Source organism: Sus scrofa, chromosome 4 (assembly GCF_000003025.6).
Source record: "Sus scrofa isolate TJ Tabasco breed Duroc chromosome 4, Sscrofa11.1, whole genome shotgun sequence".
In the NCBI taxonomy this organism is placed as follows: domain Eukaryota; kingdom Metazoa; phylum Chordata; class Mammalia; order Artiodactyla; family Suidae; genus Sus; species Sus scrofa.
The window spans coordinates 101,603,318-101,616,807 of NC_010446.5; the positions used below are offsets into that span (position 1 = coordinate 101,603,318).

The 13,490-nt window shown below is 45.7% G+C and overlaps 1 protein-coding gene across 6 annotated transcripts in view; it reads right to left on the bottom strand.

The window, feature by feature from the left end:
* Positions 1-13,490, bottom strand: part of HAO2 (hydroxyacid oxidase 2) — a 199,309-nt gene that overhangs the window by 14,808 nt on the left and 171,011 nt on the right. For 2 of the 6 annotated variants that reach the window (XM_005655409.3, XM_021089969.1), the window contains exon 1: positions 9,672-9,778. The exons of 1 other annotated variant lie outside the window; for it this stretch is intronic. The gene's annotated coding sequence lies outside the window, so the exon portion shown is untranslated. 3 more of the 6 variants (XM_003125820.4, XM_005655410.3, XM_005655407.3) reach the window with 3 other exon arrangements.

Here is a 13,490-nt window from a genome sequence, read left to right on the forward strand (position 1 = left end):
GTCTTATCTCCCTCCAGCTGCCCAAAGATCTTTCTGGAATGCAAATCTGTTCGGGGGCTCTGGTATTTCAAGTGCTGACATTCACAGCTTTGCAGGACTGGCTCCTGACGTCCCATTTCTTTGTGGCTTTTCCTTGTCCTTTGAGTCATTCTGAGCATTTCCTAAGCATTCCAGAGGGTGATGCCATATCTTTGTGCCCTTTTGGAAGGAGATCCTTTAAGGTGAGAAAACTGGGTTTGAACAGATACTAATGGCTGGAAGTCCCCAGGAACCTCTGGGGGTCTGAACGTCATGGGATGCAGATGATTATCAGGGAGGAAGTTGACTTTTTGCAACTCTTTGCCTGGGTCATTGAACATGGTGCTAATTTTGAGACCAAGAGAATAACATATGCTCCTTCCAGGTTCCCATCCCCAATCTGAACTCCGTAAGCCTGGATCTTGGTACTTCTGCTACAACCACCCCTGAAAGAGCAAAGAGGGCAGCATTGGGGGGTGTATCCTTCCAGGAGGGGCAAGAGCAGTGGGAACTGTACCTACAGAGATGCTGAGGGCACTGGTTATAGTCAGCCCAGCCTGTGCAGCTTCTGTGTAAGGGGATTCCACCAGGAAAGGCAGGGAAATATGTAGTTCATAGCTGTGGGCATCTCCCCAGCCACTGGCATGGGGTAAGAGTTAGCCAAAGGTTGTGAGTAGAAGCTGAATGACTTCCAAGTTATTGTCTGAGGGATGGGGATGAGCCTCAGGAACCAGGGCTTCAAACACGAATGGGGCAGCTCCTCTAATAAATGAGACAGGCAAGGGGGTCAGATGAAATGTGAGGCACTGGGAATCTGTGTCACGTTAAACAGAAAAGTAGCCCCAAACACCTAAAGGGCTAAGCAGAAAGAGGTTATATGACAGACAGAAAACTGAGCCCCTGGGATCCACCCATGGGTTCTGAAAGGAGGCTGAGAGGTGGAATTTGGAGCAAAGCCACAGAGCTTTTAATAGGCAGTACGCCTTGTCAGTGGGTGGGCAGAGAGCAACTGAGATGCTGAGTTGAGTTTGACAAAGGACAGCCACTATGTCTAATTTATCTCCTTCCGATCTGACCCTTCAAAGGCTCAGTAACATTCATCAAATGAATTAATCATTGTATTTATCCAACCATATGGCCATCAGTTATTTAAACCTCTGTGTGTAGCCACCCAGCTAATACAATCCATGAAGCATGAGACTCTTAAACCTTTGTGTGCATAAAAGAGTTAATATAGCTGGCCAGAGAATTCTAGTCTCAAAAGTCCTGCTTACACTGTCCGAACTTGGCTGGAGTCTGGGAGCTTGGATTTCAGGAGGGTTCCCACTGTTTTCTGATAAGAATGGCTCACTGAGTCTAAACTGTTTATACAAACAATGTGCTCTATGCTGAACATCTGCTTTTCCTTTGAGAATCTAGAATCTTGGTTTGGGTTAGGCAGACAGTGTCCATATGACAAGCCCCCAACAACAACAAAAACCTTGGGCACCAAGTCTCTAAAACGAGCATCCGTGGTGGACATTTCCCACGCCGTCACAGCCCACTGCTGGCGGGTATGTATCACTGTGTATAATACCATTCAGAGCAGACACTTTCAGGCTTACACCTGCTTTCCCCTAGACTTTGCCAGTGTTCCCTCTTTCTGCTTTGCATTCTTTTGTTGTCATAAATCATAGCCTCGAAGAGCTATCTGCTGTATCTTCCTCGTGAATCCCTGAACCTGGGACTCCCAAAATACTTGGCAGCCCCAGGCACTAGGGTAAGAGGTGACACTGAGTTTCTGTTCGTAAATGTTCATTACCTGAAGCTACCATTGCCCTGTGTGTCATCTCTCTGCCTTGCTGGATAAGAATTCTCCACCAAGTTTCATCTCCCAATGTCTCAACAAATCCCCACATTCTAAATATTACACACACATGGAAATCTTCTTCTGCAGATTTCTTTCTTTCTTTCTTTCTTTCTTTCTTTCTTTCTTTCTTTCTTTCTTTCTTTCTTTCTTTCTTTCTTTCTTTCTTTCTTTTTTAGGGCCAAACCTGCGGCATATGGAAGTTCCCAGGCTAGGGGTCAAATCAGAGCTGTAGCTGCTGGCCTATGCCACAGCCACAGCAATGCCAGATCTGAGCTGTCTCTGCGACCTACACTGCAGCTTGCAGCAACACTGGAGGCCAGGGATCCAACCCTAATCCTCATGGACACTATGTTGGGTTCTTACCCCACTGAGTCACAACAGGAACTCCTACAAATTTCTAGCATAAAAACTCAACAATGTTTGTGTCTAATCCAAGAGAAATGGCACAGCCTCACTCAGAATTACTGGCCTGGAATAGTGTGAATTATATGATCTGAAAGCTGCTTGGAAAATGACTAACCCACATCTATCTATCTATCTGTCTGTCTGTCTATCTGTCTGTCTGTCTGCCTATCTATCTATCTATCTATCTATCTATCTATCTATCTATCTATCTATCTATCTGTCTACCTACCTACCTATCTACCTATGTATCCATCCATCATCTATCTATCTATATACCCAAACAATTTTTTTTCTTTTCTTTTTTTTTTGCAGCCACATCTGTGGCATGTGGAAGTTGTCGGGCCACAGGTCAAATCAAAGCTGCAGCTGCTGGCCTAGGCCACAGCTTGCAGCAACGCCGGATCCTTAACCCACTGAATGAGGCCAGGGATCGAACCTGCATCCTCACAGAGACGATGGCAGGTCCTTAACCTACTGAGCCACAATTGGAAAGCCTACCAAACACATTTTTATCTACTTTTCTTTTTCCATCTACTATATCCTTTTTTTTGCTTCCCCGTGAAGTAGACAGAGAAGATGTTAATCTCTTCATTTTGCTTTTGAAGAGAATGGGGCCTAGGAAACAAAATAACCTGTGGAAAATCAGGCAGTATATTATTACAGAGAAAGGCTCAGAATCATATCTCTGGTAGCTTCTAAGGCAGACAGTCTCCATTTTCCATTTCATGAGGCAAAAAATTTGTGCTTCACATAAACTACTTGTGATGTTGAATTTAAAAGAATTCTGTGGGGTGAAAATGCAATTATGATGCACTTTTTTCCCTTTTCGTAGCACATGTAAAGCTTAGTATAGTCCTCAGCCCACTATTTTTACAAGAGGTCCAATATAAGGCTGATAATTGAAGAGAAGGACAACTGTATTGTTCAAAGTTTGCCCTGTTTGGGAGGCAAACTAAGCACTATATGTTTTTATGTATTTCAGTTTGATCCATACCGGCTTTGAAGCCACCAGAAATTAAAGAGAGGTTCCCAGTTGTCTAATGTGTGGGGTTTTTTGTGTTATCATTTTATTTGATCTCCATTCCAGTGTTTTTCTTCTTTCCTCCTCTACCTCAACTGTGCAAGAGGAAAAGGGAGAAAAGGATGAAAGTCTCTTGCTCACTGACCAAGAAATTAGCTCATTTAATCTGTTTTGGCTTTTTGTCTATGGTAAAAAAAAAAAAGGGTAAGGTGCAACTTGCCTGGCGGTGATAAGGATAAAATAATAAGTGATAAGCTAAAATCTAAGAGCAAAGACACTCTGTGGTACCTGTTGCTAAGGATCTAAAGTTCAAACAGTTTTTGCCAGCCAAGGGGAAGGAGAAGGGCACAGACTGGGGCCGGTTGGCATTTCAAGGCAGATTCTTGCTTTCTTCTATGCTGCTGCTTGATTGAAGGTTGTTAGGTTAGATAACAACCCATCTTCCTTTGAAGTTTCGGATGACTCATATGATTCATGTTGAGGTCACTTTCAGAAGGCTCCTACTGGTATGAAAAATACCTAGGCATTCAGTAAGAAGTCTCAGGGTGGACATCAGGTCATGAAGATTCAAGGGGGAAGGAAGCAAGGGTGGCCTCTGAGGACCCACCTGCAGGAGCAGGTGCTAGGTGTCCTTTAAGACCCTTTGGCATGGTCCCCTGGGGTCTGCCAAGTTTTCCAATGGAGTGGTAGAGATAATATCAAGGCTACACTTTAGGAGCCTTGTTTGAGAGAGTACACTGCTCAAGGTTGGCTGAAAGAGCACACTGTTCAAGGGTGTGGGATGACAGTCTCAAGGAGAGTGGCTGCAAAGCCTAGAGCCATTGCCATACCAACAGTGGCTTTGGGACAAGAGAAGGTGTAGCAGGAGGAGGCCCTGGTAGGGGAACGTGTCCAGGGAGGGGAAGGAGGTGCCCAGGGAAGCTGGAGCCACAGGACCAGAGAACACAGGAATCAGCAACTTCTGTGACTGAGGTAGAGGAGCTCCAGGGAGTCCCTGAAGTGGGGAAGTCAGGTCAAGATAAGGGATTTGGATTCCCAGGAACAGCAGGTCGCATATCAGCGCAAAGATGAGACCAGAGTGTGCCTATTATCGGAATGGCCTGAGGAGCCAAGGATGACATTTGTAGGGGAGCGAGGAGACAGGAGGCCCGGTGTGGGTCTGACAGACACCAGTGCTCAATGCTGCAAGTGCAGATCTGGGGTTCTATCAGCCCAGGATCAATTCTGAGGGCTCAGGACTCCTTCCAGCACATGCTTTTGTTTTATTGTTTTGTGTAGCAATAATCCGTCCTCTCTAGCCTCTACCCCACCAACCACTCTCATGAGCCAGTTGTCCATCCCAGCCATTAAAACGTCCCCTCTTGACCTCTGGGCACATTCTACTATGAAGAGAAATACACGTGGGTTCTTCAGATTCTACCCTGAAGTAACAATGGGGAAAGACTCATGTTTTACTCTAGGAGCTTTGCTTATCTTGAGTGGAAGGGGTTTTTGAAGTCAAGAGGGCACATGTATACTGAGGGTATGCTCATCCTGGGGCCATCGTGACCTAATTACCTCCCCACTGTCCCACCTCCGTGAGCCATAATGGCCACAAATCCCCCCACTGAGGATGAGAGGACAATCAGAGCGCTTGCACTTGCGCTTTCTGGAGCTGAGAGGGACGTTAGAGAGATCGGAGAGACAGGTTTACATGGTGTCTCCTGTCTCCACATTCCGTGCTGCTTCTGACATAGCACGTGACTCTTGGGATTTCCTCTGCACAGCCTGGCACTATTACCTAGAAATGCACTTTTCCCTGTTTTGGAATTGGCTCCACAGGACAGATCTAAGCTTTCTAGAGACAACTTACCTACCCTGGATTTCTTCACTCCACCTCCTTCTGCTTGGTTAGCCAATATCAGTTAAAAGGGCCAAAGCTGGAGGTACAGGATAAAAGCTTGCTCATGCAGTCGGAGGACCAGTGCTTGCGGTGGCCTGAGGGGCAGCCTGCCTCGGGGGAGGTTCCGCACACTTGTTAGCTCTGTGAGCAGAGGCACGTTACCTCCTCTCTCTGGGTCTCAGTTCCTCATTTGAAAAACGGTAGGTTTTTATATAGTTTGGTGTAGTCTCTGTCAGATTCAAAGCCTCCAGAAATGAAAGGTTGGGCTGATGTTCATCAGGTGCTCACATTCTGTGCGCCCCTTGCCCATAAAAATGCAAAGACCTCAGTTTAGATGGATCACGTTGGCATTCTCATTCAGCACTTACTTTGTGGCAATAAAGTACGGAACAGGGAACTTGTCCATTATTTGGGCTCCTTCCTAACACCAAATAGCTGGGAGCTCACAGCCTTCCTTCCCTCTTCCTCACCGATCTCAGGGGCTCCTCCTTTTACAAGCTGGCCTGGCCCTGTGGCGCCACCTTATGACTTCAGTGGGGAATGCTCACCTGTCAGGTCCCTTTTACAGGAGGGGTCTCACCACACCTGAGTTCCCTGCTGGCCAACCAGGTAAACCCACCTTCTTACATATGGATGCCTCTTCCTCCTTCCCTGATTTCTCCAAACTACTGGTTGCTTTTTTTTTTTTTTCCTTCAGGAAATCCTTCTCACCCTTCTTCCCTTTCCCTAGTCTGTCTCCTTCCCCTTCCCCAAACCAAAAATAATGCCCTTGTGATGGATACGATCAGTGCTGTGGAGTCCCCTGGATTAAGAACAAAAAAGTAAATAAGTTTTGAAGTCACACTAGACCTGGTAAAGAACCTCCAAAGCCTTTGAAAATACTCTCAGAAGCAGTTCCTTACTTCTCTTGCCACTGAACTCTTTCTTTCTATAGTTAGCCATGCATTTCCTCATGAACAGCGTTTATGAAAATGAAAGAAACTATTTATTACACAATTTTCTTAGTTTTCAGTTTTAGGCTATAACTAGCAATACAGTACTTGACACTCATGTGCATTGCAAATATGCCAATTTTCTGTTACTCTGCAGATTACGTGGGACACTAATCACTATTTTAATAGCTTTCTTTCTATGCAAAAATACTTGCTGAGTTCTGAACAAATGACTTCCAAGTAGAGATTTGGAGCACAGCCACACTGTGAATTGTGTGCTTTCTGGGGGGTGCTGGCGATTCTTTAGGGCAGACTGGGGGACACTGATCCGAGGGCTCATGCAGTGTTTAGAAAGGTTGGGAATTTTCTTTTTCAACTGAGCGGTGGGATAATTTGATTACATAAAGACCCTTGGAGACACAGCATAATGGCTCCTTAGCAATAATAATGACAGTAAAATTGTAACAATTTACGGGGTGCTTTATAATGGGTCAAGCACTGTGTAAGTTGTTTCATGTGCATCCATATGTAATCCTCAAACACAAATAACATTACCCCTACTTCACTGATGAGAAGCCTGGAATCCAGAGAGATTAAAATTATTTGCTCCACATCACACATTTAGTCATATGTTCTGACTCCCATGGTCTGGCTCTTAAGTTTATGCAGCCAAGTGTGGGCAGTTTGTAGGGTGAGAGCTGGCACTGAAAATGCTGGGCAGACACAGCATTGTTCCCTTCCCTCAAGAAAATCATAACTCCACCAGAAAGTAAGGCATTTTTATCAGTTAGCTGGTCATAAACAATAACCTGGCAAGATTAAACCAATCTTAACTGTATACAAAGCACTCTTTCATATTTTATTGCATGTGATGATCACAATAACCCAAAGAGATACAGAAGGTAGATGTACAAGAGTCCCATTTTATAGATGAAAAAACAAAAATCCAGAGAATCCAAGTGAATTATCCACATTCACATGACGAGAAGGGCAGAGCCTGACCGGGAATCCCTCTGACTTGCTCTGGATACTCCGTGCTTGGCCAGTACAGATGCTAGGAAACACCCAGGGTCAGAAAAGCTGCATAAAATGAGTTTGGCAAGTTCCCACAAAATTGGGTCACCGGGAAAGGCGTCCTGCATAGAGATCACTGTCCTGTATCTTCATTTGCTCAGAAAGCATGGTGGGTACAAAACAGACAGCAGAAAATACACAACTGTTCAGAGCAAGCCATGAACTCTTCTCTTTTCACTCCTGACTTTAGGTCTTGGAGGTGTAGCCACTGGCAGGCAGCAGGAGAGAGAGAGAAGGTGGAGCAGTTGGGATGGACTGAGCCAGCTAAGGGATGGAGTCCTGTCTCTCTGCTTTCTTTCCTCCTAGCAGCTCTCACCGTGACACCTACTCCAGATGGCATCTCTGTCGGCCACTGGTTTCAGCTATGAACAATATTCCAAGAGATGTTAGTAGCTGAGGGTGTCCATGGAGTCAGGAATACAGACTTTCATAAGCCTTTTTTTTTTTTTTTTTTTTTTTTTTTGCTTCCTAGGTCTGCACCTGCAGCATATAGAAGTTCCCAGGCTAGGGGCAGAATTGGAGCTTCAGCTGCCAGCCTATGCCACAGCCACAGAAACTCAGGATCCAAGCCACGTTTGCAACCCCAGATCACAGCAACACCAGATCCTTAACCCACTGAGCGAGGCCAGAGATCAAATCCATGTCTTCATAGATACTATTTGGGTTTATTACCACTGAGCCACAATGGGACCTCCAATGAGCTCTGTAACTTGGCAATTATGGGCTCAAACTTGGCTCTGCTACCTGCTCACCAGGGTTCCATGAGAAAAAGTTCTTTGTGAAAGAAGACTATTAATGCCTATCCCATAGAACCTTAGTGAGGACTAAACGCTACAGTCCATGTAAAATTTCTAGAGTAGTGCCTTGTATAGACTAGACCTACCACTTGGTAGAATCACTTGCATTATTTCTCTTGTCAATGACATTCTCCTCTGAGGCTCTAGAGGCTGAAAGTGGCTTCCAGAGTTGAGTAATTCTGAGATGGTATAATTTAAACCCTGTGTCAGATTTACTCATTAGTTCATCAGACAAGGCTTCCTGAGTGCATGCTACTAGCCAGGAAGGCAGAGACAGTCCCTGACGTTTTCCAGTTGCTTACAGGTAGGAAGGGTTCCCAGGACTAGTTCTGGCCAATGGGCTAGGAGTGGGAGCGACATGTGTTAATTCTGGGCCAATAATTTAAGAGCCAATATGTGACCCTCTATCACTCTCATCTCCTGTTACAGAGTTACAGAGGCCATGTCCACCAGGAGACATAGCTGTGGGATAAAGGCAGCTTGGATCCCTGAGTCACCACTTGGAAAGGAGCAGCCCTGGAGATCAACTGATTTTGTGTAAGCAAGAAACAAATATTTGTGTGTTTAGCCACTATGAATTCAGGGTTTATTCTTTACTATGGCACAGCCAAACCTAACCTTACTAATATACCCAGGCATTGTGCTAAACACTAGAGATTAAAAAAAACAAAAACAAAAACAAAACCTTAGATGATGTCAACCTCTGCTTTCAAGAAACTTATAGTCAAAAGAGAAGGCATATTTCAATAGCTGAGTCTCTGTTGGTCGATATGATACAGGGTATAACAGAAATTCTTTTCTAGGGAGAGTTACCCAGGAATTTGGAAATATTCCCATTGTTTCTCAAATAGTATCCCATAAATGATGTTCTATTCCATCTAGTCTAGACAAGCTCCAGTTCTCATCTATGTATAAAATTAGGATATGACTTGTGAGGAAAAACAAAGGATCTTGTAAAATGCACAATAGCCTAATAATGAAAAGTAGACTCTGGGAGTTCCGCTTCCTATTAAGAGGCAGCATATCAAAGAAAGCAATTTCTCCCTTGATCTTATTCCCAGACTCTCTCCTACAATCCATTGATCTATCTGGCTTTCTTTAGACCCATACCACTCTGGCTTGATCACTGGGGACAATTCTCCCCAGACTGGTCTATAGCGTCAGCGTGTCCCAATCACAGCTTCAGGAGGCTCTACATCGGAGGAACTGGCATCTCGTTCCAAAGAAGCTTATTCCCCAAAGAAACCACATCAGCCTCATTGTTTGAGAAACAGTCACTTCCTTACCTTTTTAGAAGCAGCAGCCGTGTCACTGTTTTCCTTAGCCCATGGCCAGGAAGCAGTGGTTAAAGGTACAAAGTACATCCCCAAGGGCAGGAACTATGCCTTTTAGCTTTTTTCCAGAACCCTTTCAAGTGGACAGATTTTGCCCTATTTTCCCTCCTAAGAATACCCGTAAATATTCTCAGACTTAACTTCTCTAGTCAGAACCTTCTATCCCTGTGGTACCTTTGAAGCAAAGCCTTCCTTTGCCAGGTCTGATCAGTGTCCTACGACATGTCTCCATGTGACCCCTCTCTGCCAAGACCCCCTCCTGTAGACTCACACTGAGCACCTATGACACCTCCCAAAGTCTCCTGCCTGCTCCTGTCCTGCCCCAGTTCCAAGTACAAGGAAGACACCCAACAGCAAACCTGAGAACAGCCCCGTCCAGTTCCTGGGAGAAGCGCTGTCCAGAGGCAGCCACACCAACCCTGGCTTAAGGTTGGTTGCAATGGGAATAGCAGGTTCCCACCCACAGCCCCCTGAGGACAAAGGTGGTTCAAGGCTACAAGTTAATCTTTAAATGGGAACAACAGTTTGGAACCCAGGGAACAAGTGGGCCAGAGCAGGGTTAGCCGGGAAATGAGCTTTGTGAGTTTTGCCAAGTGACCTCACATTTAGCGGACGCTCTTTACCAAACTCAACCTCAAAATAAAAGAGTTGCCAAACATACATTTTCCTAATTCTTCGAAGATTCTTAGAGGAAGGGAGCGGGTGATTTCAGGTAGGGAGTTACGGATGCCTCCTGTTGTAAAGAATAGGCTTGTCTGGGGAGGTGCTGAGAAACAGCCTGGGAACAGGTGGGCAGAGAGCCTTGGGGACCCAGCCGATGGATGGAGGGGTAGGCTCTGTAGAGCTCTCCAGGCATGACCAGGGATTCAGATGGGAGACAGGGAGAACCACTAATATTTTTGAGTGGAGAAATGACTCAGAACTGAGGGAGAAGGCTGGAGAAGCCTACACAAGAGTACATGTGAAAAAAACAATTTCCCAAGAGCAGTCCTGTGGGGCTCACCAACAGTCACTATCTAATGTCCAATTCATCCATTCCCTCTGTGCTCCTGTGCCAGCCCTGTCAGCTCTTTCATGCTGGAACGATGAATACTCATTAAGTGATGACAACAGGCCTGACACGTTGCAGGCATTATTTCATTTGATCTTCACAGCAACCATACGGGTAGATATTACTTTCCCATCTTTCCGAACAGAAAAGAAAGTTAATTAACTTGCTCAAGCTTTTCATCAGTAATGAGCAGAGCTGGGATGTGAAGCTAGCCTGTAGCCACCATTCACTGGCATGTGAAAATTCTAAGCTATTTCAAGGACCACAGCAGGGGGATTCCTCTGTGTTTTGGAATCTTTAATTGGAGTGAAAAAATAGCCTTCCCAGCTCATTCTGTCCTTGCTTGGAGGGTAATTGCTACCTACTATATCACCACTAGATGGTAGGATTACCCCAGAAATGCTTTTCAAAGCAGCCATCCTCCGGGATCTGCAAATTTTTTTTCTACAGCAGTTTTCATCCCTTCACAATCAGCTTCCAGGCTATGCCCAAAGTCAGCTCTCACATCACCTTGTCTGCTCACTGTCCTCTGATCCAGACTTTCATTGCAATTTTCCAGCCCTGGACAGCATCCCTTCCTTCTAGGAGACATTAGTGTCAGGGTCAGGAATACAGACACTGGAGCTTCAGGTCTGCAGCCACTTACTAACATCCACATGTTACTTAGCTTCTCTGTGCCTTGGTTCAAAATAGTTTCTCAAGTTTGAATTTAATATGAAGTTCTGGGGACCTTCTGAATCTGATCGCCCAGCTAAAGAACATTCTCTCTTATAAGGTGACACACTTTAATGTCAGGCTTCAGTGCTGTAGCCTAAGTGAATTAATCCTCAGGGGGGCACAGAGGGCCACAAGCAGAGCTATTTGAGGTTCTTTTGTAAATCTCTTGAACTCCAGAGAATGTGTCTCTGACAGGCACAACCTTGGATTTGACACTGGTTGGACAGGGCAGCACCAGGGGGCTTGAGCTCATTTCAGGACAAAGTTGTAAAGAGATGTGGATTTTTTTTTTTTTTTTTTTTTAGGTGGCATAATGTACCTATTGAACAATGTGCATGCTTATTTCCGGTGAAGAGAAACGACAGGTCATTCCTCAGTAGTCATGACCCAGCTTCTTAGAGAGTACATGGAATTCTGTGAGCAGAAAGGAAGGCTCTGATGCCCATGATGAAGGGCATCTAGGCCCCCCTGGTCCCTGCTGTGCTGCCCGGTCACCTGTCTTGCTTGAACTGATTCCAGAATCAGATGAACTTGGGACTTTGAGGTCTGTGCTCAAGCCCACCCGGATAGCTGATCTTTGGAGCTTCAGGCAGGTTAATATTAACCTCAGATTGTTGACGTCTGGAGCCAACCCGTCATGGATGGGGCTAAGTCACTCAGGGGAAGTCTGTATCTTTCTGCAGCCACTGAGCCTCTCTGGGCTCTGAGCCCAGCGTTGTGGCTGCCCCATGGGTGGGAGGAACTATGCAGAGGGAGTGACAGGGAGGGATAGGGACACAGCCTGAAGAGCTCGCTGGAGAGAGTGCTTCCAGGCCAGTGACTTTTGTCAGGGGCCTGTATTGTTTGTCCTTTTACAGGACCTAAAGTAGAAAGGAAAATTCTCTCTCCAGCTGCTGAGTTTGCTGTCACACAGGTCAGACCTGACTGGAAGTATACGGAGCTTCTGGGTGTGGAGGTGAGCCAGGTGGCAAGGGCTGGGATTAGAAGCTTCCCAAGAAACCGGAGAAACTGGGGCCCTGGGCTCAGGATCCTAGAATCTGCTGGATGTCTGGGGTCATGGGCATGGCTGGCCACATGGGAGACGATGTGGGATCCACTGTCAACAGCCCATTGACATGACAGCCTTTGCCATCTTGAGGACAAATTGTATTCTTCAGCAGGTTTATGTTGATCCTGGAGTTAGCTGGCAAGGGAGGGACAGTTGTCACAGGAGAGAAAGTGTCTTCTATTGTGAAAGCGGTAATGTCCTCCCTAAAGACACCTCATTTGGGACATGGCCTTAATCAGACACCAGGGTGCCTCAGAGCTGCCCTGTGATAAGGTGTGTAAAGCGCCTCATGCTGTGCTCAATACCAGTAGGTGCTCAATAAATGGTAGTCAGTATTATCCTCAATAATAATCAAGAACATTTACAGGACATTGACTACATGGCAGACAGAGTTCTAAGGGCTTTGCATGTGTTGACTCATGAGGTAGGGATCATCTTTATTCCCATTTTATAGATAAGGAAACTGAGGAACATAGAGGAAAAGTAACTTGTTGAAGATCACACAGCTGGCAAGCAGCAGAGCTGGGATTCAAATTCAGGCAATCTGGCCCCAGAGTCTACACTAACTATTATGCTACTAATTCATAGTACAGAGAGTAGCTTATATGAGACCAGGGAAGGAAGAGATGGCTTCTAGCTGGGGTGATCAAGAATGGGGAGACCTGAAAAACAGCTATTTCAGCTGGCCTGTCAACATAAATTCAACTCCGTTTTCTTCTCCCAACTCCAGTCTTAGGTCTGAAATTGAGCCCACAGGTCCTGCTTCTACATGGATGGGGGCAGGGCATTCAGCTGAGGCTTCAGACCTGCTGAACCCAGAGTCAGCGGTTCAGCCATGAAGACTCTTAGAGACTGTCCCTATCTTCACAGTTCACTGGCTGATGTTTGCCCCCGCTTGCACCAAAACCTGTTTTCATGCTTCTGCCTGTACTTGCTGTTCCTTTTTCCTGGAATATTTTTATCACTCCTATGACTCGGTTGATGCGTCTTCCCAACCATGAAGACTCCCCTAGTGCTATTGGGCAGAGCTGGTAGAGTGTGTGCATGTGTGTGTGCGTGTGCATATGCATGTGTGTGTGTAACAGGTTGCACTGTATTCCAGTTGGTCCATTATGATGGTGGCGTTTGTAGGACTTTGAGTTCCTTGAGGCCGGGAAAAATGTTGTATTCATTCTCGAAACACACTGCCTAGAAGAGCCTGGTGCACAGTAGGCACATGACAAATATCTGTTGTGGAATTAGGGACCAGATATTAGAACCTGCATTCTCGGACAAAGAAGCCAGCATAGAATGCAGTCAGCACCACCCCTTCCCACCTCTCCCCAGCATCTTTCTCCTCTCTCCTTTACATCATCTGTCTCA